Genomic DNA, 9,358 nt, shown 5'->3' with positions numbered 1-9,358 from the left:
GAAAGAGAGAATGAGAGAGAGAGACAGAGAGAGACGGGGAGAAGAGAGAGTTAGATTGAAGGAAAGAGAGAATGAGAGAGCGAGAGACAGAGATTGAGAGAAGGGAAGCCGTGTTAGAGGGAAGGAGAGGGAGACAGACTTCCAGGCTGGCACCAGTCTATATTAGTGGTGTCTCCCAGTAATGTAACCGCTGCTCTGAGGAGGGCTATAGAATTTCCTGTTCCTCTCCGAATCTCAGCCAGAAATTAGGCCATCATTACCTCTGGTGGAGAGAAACCCAGCAGCCCAGCTAGCAGTGGAAAAAATACAAGAGGAAACCGACCAGCCAGCTTGCCTGGCCCAACACAAGACCTACATATGCGTCCAGAAAAGAGAAGAAAATGTTGACTGCAATGCTTCCCACAGTTGTGTCAAGTTGGCTGTAATGTCGTTTGGGTGGTGGGCCATTCTTGATACACACGGGAAACTATTGTGCGCGAAAAACCCGGCAGCTTTATTTCTTGATGCAAACCGCTGTACCTGGCACCTACTACCATACCCATTTCAAAGGCACTTACATTTTTTGTCACCCTCTGAAAGGCAAATATACACAATCCATGTCTCAATTGTCTGAAGGCTTAAAGATCTTTCTTTAACCTGTCTCCTCCCCTTGATCTACACTGACTGAAGTGACATCAATAAGGGATCATAGTTTTCACCTGGATTCACCTGTCAAGTCTATGTAATGGAAAGAGCAGGTGTTCTTAATTTTTTGTACACTCAGTGATATACAATATATATACAAAAGCAAAACCCTTCAAATTAGTGGATTCGGCTATTTCAGCCAAACCCGTTGCTGACAGGTGTATAAAATCGAGCACACCGCCATGCAATCTCCATAAACAAACATTGGTCTTACTGAAGAGCTCAGTGACTTTCAATGTGGCACTGTCATATAGGATGCCACCTTTCCAAGTGAGTTCACCAAATTTCTACCCTGCTAAAGCTGCCCCGGTCAACTGTAAGTGCTGTTATTGTGAAGTGGAAATGTCTAGGAGTAACAACGGCTCAGCCACAAAGTGGTAGGCCACACAAGCTCACAGAAAGGGAACGCAGAGTGCTGAAGTGCGTAGCACGTAAAAATCATCCATCCTCAGTTGCAACACTCACTACTGAGTTCCAAACTCCACAAATCTGGCATGTATGGTAGGGAGGCTAAAAGGAAGCCATTACTCAAGAAAGCCCACCTTGAATCTCGTTTGAAGCATGCAAAAGAAATCCTCCAGAGATTCTGTAGCCACGTGGCAACTGTTTTGTGATCTGACGAAACTAAAATGGAAACTAAAAATGACCCCTGGGTGTGTGTGTTTTCATCCAGGCCAGGGTAGGATGGTAGGCCACAGGCCTTCGGGGCAGCCTTCAGAATGACAGGAAGCTCATTCATTCATTCATTCAGTGAGGGGAAACCTGAAACTCAGGTCACACACATACATACACACACACACACGCACACACAGTGGCAGATCTAGGTCAGACCAAAGCTCTGCAGTCACTCCACTCAGGAAGCCAATAATTACCCCTATATCTTGATTAGTTTAGATTTATAAAAGAAGAGAGAGGAAATCTGGATTATTCTCTGCCAGGTCTACATCCGCTCATTATACGCTTGTAAATTGACCCTGGCCCTGCACTTGGCCTGCTCATGTGATGTGATGTGATGTATATGTGCCCTGAGATTGAAATATCTTTCAAGGAAAGACTCTATGTGTTATAGTGCTGTTGGCAGCTGTAGCCCAGGCCTACTGTAGTGTATGCCCTTTGCAGAAACATGATTTATGAGTAAGTTACTTGTATGTCATGTAAATAATGCTTCCGAAATGCATTTGATTACTTTGGAATGACACTCAGAAGTTAAAGTGCGAGTTTGCAAATGCATGCAATTTACACTAGTATTTTGGACTGTGAGTAGGTCCAGATGTTTAGTCCTGTCCCCTCTGGATGTTCTCTATGTCTCTCTTGTTCTCTCTGTTCTCTCTGTCTCTGTTCTCTCTCTCTCTCTATCTATCTCTCTCTCTCTTCTCTCTCTTCTTCTCTCCTTCTCTCTTTTTTTTTCTCTCTTTCTCTTCTCTCTCTCTGTCTTTCTTCTCTCTTCTCTGCTCGTCTCTCTCATGTCCTGCTCCTCCTCAGTGCTCTTCTCTCTCTCTGGCTCTCTTCTCCTCTCTTCTCTCTCTGTCTCTCTCTGTCTCTCCTCTCTCTTGTCTTCCTCCTGCTTGTCTCTGCTGTCTCATCTCTCTCTGTCTCTCTCTGTCTCTCTCTCTCTGTCCTCCTCTCATGTCTCTTCGTCTCTCATCTCTGTCTCTTCCTCTCTCTCTCTCTCTCTCTCTCTCTCTCTCTTCCTCTCTCGGTCTCTCTCGTCTGTCTCCTCTGTATCTCTGTCTCTCTCTGTCTCTCTCTGTCTCTCTCTCCTCTCTCTCTCTCTCTGTCTCTCTCTCTCTGTCTCTCTCTCCTCTCTCTCCTCTGTCCTCTCTCTCTGTCTCTCTCTCTCTCTTCTCTCTCTCTCTGTCTCTCTCTGTCTCTCTCTCTCTCTCTGGTCTCTCTCTCTCTTTCTCATGCTCTCTCTCTCTCTCTCTTTCTTGCAACTGTTTTATGTTCAAGAAAGAGCAAAATGTCAAGTCTCTATGGTGAATAACGAGGTGGTGGATTAAGCAGCGGCCATTAAAGACATTAGCACATCATGCCGCAGTAATGGTCCCTGTCCCCACACACACGACCATGGTTGAGAACTCTGGAGCTCTTGTCTGGTTTTATTGGTGATGAGAGAGAGCTGTAATTAGCCACCAGTGGTTTCTCCACACACACATTCTCACAGGGGCCCTGAGGGAGGGAGCTGGTTGGTTGACTGTGTTTTGGGAGCAGAGGAATGCAGAGTAGTGACCGATGGCAGGATCTCTCTCTCTCTCTCTCTCTCTTTCTCTCTCTCTCTCTCTCTCTCTACTCTTCAGTTTAAAGTCCCAGCTGTCTCTGGTTCTGAACACTGAGAGGGGGCTGTGTATGTGTGAAGCAATGATCACAATCATAAAGAGAAAATCATAAAGAAAAACCCAGTTACACACTCACTCCAGCCGGCAGACAGAGCAGCTATCAAACCCTCTCCTGTACTTCCTCAGGTGTTGTGTGCCTCTAATGACGACTGGTCACAGCTGAGGCCTGGAGGGACAGCTCGCTAATGTGCAGCTAGGGCTATCAACAACATCAAGCATTTCACTACACTCGCATTAACATCTGCTAACCATGTGTATGTGACCAATCAAATCTGACTTGATTTGATTTTGATTTGAGGAGGGACCGTATTGTATTATGGGGAGGGGAAAAAAATAGGAGCGTGGATTAACAGTCAGTATCTGGTGTGACCACCATTTGCCCTTGAATAGGGTTGATCAGGCTGTTGATTGTGGAATGTCTGCCCATACCATAACCCCACCGCCACCATGGGGAAATCAGCCAAGATCTCCGAAAAAAATGGTGGACCTCCACAAGTCTGGTTCATCTTTGAGAGCAATTTCCAAAGGCCTGAAAGTACCACGTTTATCTGTACTAACAATAGTACACAAGTATAAACACCATGGGACCACGTGGCCATCATACCGCTCAGGAAGGAGATGTGTTCTGCCTCCTAGAGATGAATGTACTTTGGTGCGAAAAGTGCAAATCAATCCTAGAACAACAGCAAAGGACCTTGTGAAGATACTGGAGGAAACAGGTACAAAAGTATCAATATCCACAGTAAAACGAGTCCTATATCGACGTAACCTGAAAGGCCGCTCAGCCCACTACTCCAAAACCGCCATAAAAAAGCCAGACTACAGTTTGCAACTGCACATGGGGACAAAAACATACTTTTTGGAGGAATGTCCTCTGGTCTGATGAAACAAAAATAGAACTGTTTGGCCATAATGACCATCATTATGTTTGGAAGAAAAATGGGGATGCTTGCAAGCCGAAGAACACCATCCCAACCGTGATGGACGAGGTTGGCAGCATTATGTTGTGGGGGTGCTTTGCTGCAGGAGGGACTGGTGCACTTCACAAAATAGATGGCGTCATGAGAAAGAAAATTATGTGGATATATTGAAGCAACATCTCAGGACGTCAGTCAGGAAGTTAAAGCTTGGTCGCAAATGGGTCTTCCAAATGGATAATGACACCAAGCATACTTCCGAAGATGTGGGAAAATGGCTTAAGGACAACAAAGTCAAGGTAATGGAGTGGCATCACAAAGCCCTGACCTCAATCCTATAGAAAATCTGTGGGCAGAACTGAAAAAGTGTGTGAGAGCAAGGAGGCCTACAAACCTGAGTCAGTTACATCAGCTCTGTCAGGAGGAATGGGCCAACAACTTATTGTGGGAAGCTCGTGGAAGGCTACCCGAAACGTTTGACCCATGTTAAACAATTTAAAGGTAATGCTACCAAATACTAATTGAGTGTATGTAAACTTCTGACCCACTGGAAATGTGATGAAAGAAGTAAATGCTGAAATAAATCATTCTCTCTACTATTATTCTGACATTTCACATTCTTAAAATAAAGTGGTGATCCTAACTGACCTAAAACAGGGACTTTTACAAGGATTAAATGTCAGTAATTGTGAAAAACTGAGTTTAAATATAATTGGCTAAGGTGTATGTAAACTTCCGACTTTTTGTCTGCACTGTATTGAGATGTCAGCTAATAATGGCATGTTTTGGTTTGATAATTGTAAATGCATTGTTTGTCATGCATCTAAGTCATCTAGATAAGAAAGCATCTGTGAGAGAATGAATGAAATTGACTCAATGTCATGACATAAATGACTAAGTGTTGATGCAATTATGTAGCCTTATCGTCTTGAGAAATAACACAACACACTATCGATCCACTTATACTACTGTCAGTAATAACTTAAGGGATGTATGTCCTTCCTTACAGGATGGAATTTGTTGCTGTAGACTTCCCACAAGTTTGTGGTAAATTTGCTAATTAAATAGAACTAGTAGCACGCTGTAGAGTCAGTAACACTCTCTAGAACTAGTAGCACTCTCTAGAGTCAGAAACACTCTCCAGAACTAGTAACACTCTAGAGTCAGTATCACTCTCTAGAGTCAGTAACACTCTCTAGAACTAGTAACACTCTCTAGAGTCAGTGGAACTCTTTAGATTAGGTAACACTCTCTAGAGTCAGTAACACTCTCTAGATTCAGTAACAGTCTCTAAATTTAGTAACACTCTAAATTCAGTAACACTCTCTAGAGACAGTAACATCCTCTACAGACAGTAACACTCTCCAGAGACAGTAACACTCTCTAGAGCCAGTAACACTCTCTAGAGTCAGTAACACTCTCTACAGCCAGTAACACTCTCTAGAGCCAGTAACACTCTCTAGAGCCAGTAACACTCTCTAGAGTCAGTAACACTCTCTACAGCCAGTAACACTCTCTAGAGCCAGTAACACTCTCTAGAGCCAGTAACACTCTCTAGAGTCAGTAACACTCTCTACAGCCAGTAACACTCTCTACAGCCAGTAACACTCTCTAGAGCCAGTAACACTCTCTAGAGTCAGTAACACTCTCTAGAGTCAGTAACACTCTATAGAGCCAGTAACACTCTCTACAGCCAGTAACACTCTCTAGAGTCAGTAACACTCTCTAGAGCCAGTAACACTCTCTAGAGCCAGTAACACTCTCTACAGCCAGTAACACTCTCTAGAGCCAGTAACACTCTCTAGAGTCAGTAAAACTCTCTAGAGTCAGTAACACTCTCTAGAGCCAGTAACACTCTCTAGAGCCAGTAACACTCTCTAGAGTCAGTAACACTCTCTAGAGTCAGTAACACACTCCTGCAACATATTTCCTTTATCCATTAACTTCCACCAAATCCTCATACTTCTTCAAGAAATACATTAGGTTTCATTGGCAAACCAAATGCTGTCCCAAAAATACATCCTTGCATCCAAATATGTCCTTCAGCTATACAGTACATGCTTCCAACGCCAATGGATTTCAGTGCTGCATCACAGCTCAGTAGAAATAATTAGGTGGTTGGACATGAACACTCCCTGTTCTGCGTTTACAGCAAACACATGTTAAGGCTGGGAGTTTTTAATGATTTGAAATGCTTCAGTCAGAATCCACCATCGCCACCACCAGTTAAAAATCTTTTCCCATGCTACCATCCTCCATTTTATGTTTTATACCAAACCAAGGAGCTTTGGCAACTGCAGTTGCACGGTCCACCCACAGACAGTGTGGTGAAGATGGCACAACAGCGCCTCTTCAAACTCAGGAGGCTGAAGAAATTTGGCTTGGCCCCTAAGATCCTCAGAAACTTTTACAGATGCACAATTGAGAGCATCCTGTCGGGCTGTATCACCGTCTGGTGCAGCAACTGCACCGCCAGCAAACGCAGGGCTCTCCAGAGGGTTGTGCGGTCTGCCCAACGCATCGCTGGGGGCACACTGCCTGCCCTCCAGGACTCCTACAGCACCTGATGTCAGGGTGTTCAGCATGGGATATTGCTATGATAGGATTTGAAGAGGGGGGATTGAATGGAGGATGCTGCTACATTCAGTTTGCTGTTTTAAACTGTTAGACAGTTCAGGTTTCTTGGAGGACGATCTCTGTGTCCTGATACGTAGAGGGTCTTTGGGGTCAGGGGTTTAGACAAAGAACTCATTCTTTGTGCCTCTACTGTTTCCTATTTCACAGGGGGAGGTGGGAGGGGGTAGGAATGGACAGGGGAGATGTGGTGTGTTCAGGTTGACAGCTCATGGTGCTGCAGGTCAGAGGCAGGTAGTATGTAGATGGGGCGGGGGTGACCTCTCAATGGTTTCCTGTTACCTATTCAGGGTTCCTGGAGGGAGATGAGAGGTTTAAAGGTCAACAGACGTTAGAGGTCATTCTCAGTGTGGAGTAAACAAAGACAATTGGGGGGGGGGCATAGAATTAATATGGACTTCAAAGTCATTCAGTTTCATGATCTATAGAATAGGACAGGATGTTTTTGTTGTGGGATATAATGTTATGATAGTTTATCAGAAGCTTCTCAACACGTATTTACTATGAGTGTGGATATCTAAAAATAGTTTTCAAAAAATAATAAAAAATGTGAGCCGTTCAATCTGCCGTTCATAAAGGACTGTCTAGGTCTCCATTGGAATTTCAAATGAAAAGACAAAGTTTTTCATTTCAACTTTATTCTTCAAATAAATCCAAATTACAGTGACTGCCAACCTGAGAGGGAGATTTGCATAATCGTGTTAATCTAATTGGTATTGGCACAGGGAGAAGCCCCTGGATACAGTGGGCTGGGTGGGAGACCTCGTCTGGGTGTGATGTCATCTATTTATGCCTCTCAGCTGGCGAGCGGGACGCCTTTAAGTGCTTTCCAATATGTTAGGAGATCAAAAGCCATGCTCTCACCAGAGCAGCAGTAATCACCCCTCTCTCTGCTTGTGTGTTTTTGTGTGTGTATCTGTGTGTGTGTGAGTATGAGTGTGTGTGTGAGTATGTGTGTGTTTCAGTGTGTGCATGTATGTATGCATTTATGTATGTATGTACAGTATGTGTGTGTGTGTGTGTGTATGTGTGTGTGTGTGTGTGAGCGTGTGTGCATGTGTGCGTTTGTGCGTGTGTGTGTGTGTGTGTGTGATAACTGGGCTGTATTGGTTGTGTGGTGGGGATATGCAAAGGGTTGCTGGCATTTCCAAAGATAGATGCCAGGCTGACATTTATATTGACTTTGATGTTGATAATCCCTCACAAGTTTCCAGAAGCCAACTGATATTTTATGTGTGTGTGTGTGTGTGTGTGTGTGTGTGTGTGTGTGTGTGTGTGTGTGTGTGTGTGTGTGTGTGTGTGTGTGTGTGTGTGTGTGTGTGTGTGTGGAGGTACAGTGGGGTGGGGTCTTCTATGAAACTGTATGTGATTAAATAAATAGCCAGGTTGCTACTTTGCTTACTGTCCTTAGATGAGATCACTCAGATCATACTCAGATGAATACTACTGTAAATCAATGGCTGGTTATGATGATTATGATGATATGATTGATGTCCTGTTGAGAACTTCCTGTAGCTTTGCAGACTAGTGTAATAATGTCTGATCTGATTCAAGATAGGGGGGGGGGTAAAGTACTTTAAACTTTTACTTAAGTCGTTTTTTGGGGCATCTGTACTTTCCTTTATTTATATTTTGGGCTACTTTTACTTCACTACATTACCAACAAAACTAAGTACTTTCTACTTCATACATTTTCCTTGACACCCAAAAGTATGTTACCTTTTGAATGCTTAGCAGAACAGGAAAATGGTCTAATCTACACACTTATCAAGAGAACTACCCTGGTCATCTCTACTGTCTCTGATCTGGCAGACTCACTAAAAACAAATGCTTTGTTTGTACATTATGTTGGAGTGTTGGAGTGTGCCCCTGGCTGTCTGTACATTATGTTGGAGTGTTGGAGTGTGCCCCTGGCTGTCTGTACATTATGTTGGAGTGTTGGAGTGTGCCCCTGGCTGTCTGTACATTATGTTGGAGTGTTGGAGTGTGCCCCTGGCTGTCTGTACATTATGTTGGAGTGTTGGAGTGTGCCCCTGGCTGTCTGTACATTATGTTGGAGTGTTGGAGTGTGCCCCTGGCTGTCTGTACATTATGTTGGAGTGTTGGAGTGTGCCCCTGGCTGTCTGTACATTATGTTGGAGTGTTGGAGTGTGCCCCTGGCTGTCTGTACATTATGTTGGAGTGTTGGAGTGTGCCCCTGGCTGTCTGTACATTATGTTGGAGTGTTGGAGTGTGCCCCTGGCTGTCTGTACATTATGTTGGAGTGTTGGAGTGTGCCCCTGGCTGTCTGTACATTATGTTGGAGTGTTGGAGTGTGCCCCTGGCTGTCTGTACATTATGTTGGAGTGTTGGAGTGTGCCCCTGGCTGTCTGTACATTATGTTGGAGTGTTGGAGTGTGCCCCTGGCTGTCTGTACATTATGTTGGAGTGTTGGAGTGTGCCCCTGGCTGTCTGTACATTATGTTGGAGTGTTGGAGTGTGCCCCTGGCTGTCTGTACATTATGTTGGAGTGTTGGAGTGTGCCCCTGGCTGTCTGTACATTATGTTGGAGTGTTGGAGTGTGCCCCTGGCTGTCTGTACATTATGTTGGAGTGTTGGAGTGTGCCCCTGGCTGTCTGTACATTTGAAAAACAAGAAAATTGTACCATCTGGTTTGATTACTTTTGACACTTAAGAATATTTTAAACAAAATACTTTTACTGAAGTAGTATTTCACTGGGGGACTTATTATCTCATTATCTATTATTATTATCTATTATTAAGGTATCTTTGCTTTTATTCAAGTAT

The sequence above is a fragment of the Oncorhynchus kisutch genome, linkage group LG13 (assembly GCF_002021735.2).
Source record: "Oncorhynchus kisutch isolate 150728-3 linkage group LG13, Okis_V2, whole genome shotgun sequence".
Taxonomy (NCBI): Eukaryota; Metazoa; Chordata; class Actinopteri; order Salmoniformes; family Salmonidae; genus Oncorhynchus; species Oncorhynchus kisutch.
This window is presented reverse-complemented; position numbering follows the sequence as displayed.